The sequence below is a fragment of the Ciona intestinalis genome, unplaced genomic scaffold (assembly GCF_000224145.3).
Source record: "Ciona intestinalis unplaced genomic scaffold, KH HT000062.2, whole genome shotgun sequence".
Classification (NCBI taxonomy): Eukaryota; Metazoa; Chordata; class Ascidiacea; order Phlebobranchia; family Cionidae; genus Ciona; species Ciona intestinalis.
This window is the reverse complement of record NW_004190384.2, coordinates 142,819-143,504: the sequence shown is the minus strand read 5'-3', so window position 1 is coordinate 143,504 and position 686 is coordinate 142,819. Positions and strand designations below refer to the sequence as shown.

Below are 686 nucleotides of genomic sequence, written 5' to 3'. Positions count from 1 at the left end.
TGGGCGGAGGAACAGCGGGAAACTATTTTTTACCCAAAATAAGTGAAGGGACGGTAGGGAAACTGGTGGAGGGACGGAGGGAAACTATTTTTCGCTCAAAAAAAAGGGAGGGATGGTAGGGAAATGGTGGAGGGACAGAGGGAAATGGTGGAGGAACGGAGGGAAACTAATTTTTCGCCTAAAATAAGTGGAGGAACGGAGGGAAACTGGAGAGGGACAGAGGGAAACTAATTTTTGCCTCAAAAAAGTGGAGGGACGGTAGGGAAACTGGTGGAGGGACGGAGGGAAACTATTTTTCGCCCAAAAAAAGTGAAGGGACAGAGGGAAACTGGTAGAGGGACGGAGGGAAACTATTTTTCGCTCAAAAAAAAGGGAGGGATGGTAGGGAAATGGTGGAGGGACAGAGGGAAATGGTGGAGGAACGGAGGGAAACTATTTTTCGCCCAAAAAAAGTGGAGGACGGTAGGGAAACTGGTAGAGGGACAGAGGGAAACTATTTTTCGCCCCAAAAAAGTGGAGGGACGGTAGGGAAACTGGTGGAGGGACGGAGGGAAACTATTTTTCGCCCAAAAAAAGTGGAGTGACGGTAGGGAAACTGGTAGAGGGACAGAGGGAAACTATTTTTCGCCCCAAAAAAGTGGAGGGACGTAGGGAAACTGGTGGAGGGACGGAGGGAAACTATTTTT

At 48.8% G+C, this 686-nt stretch overlaps 1 long non-coding RNA gene across 1 annotated transcript; it reads left to right on the top strand.

Moving 5' to 3' along the window:
• The first annotated feature begins 211 nt into the window (after positions 1-211).
• On the top strand, positions 212-630 carry LOC113474966. Its single transcript, XR_003396679.1, has 2 exons — positions 212-270; positions 515-630. It is a non-coding gene; the product is annotated as an uncharacterized LOC113474966 (long non-coding RNA).
• The last annotated feature ends 56 nt before the right edge of the window (positions 631-686 follow it).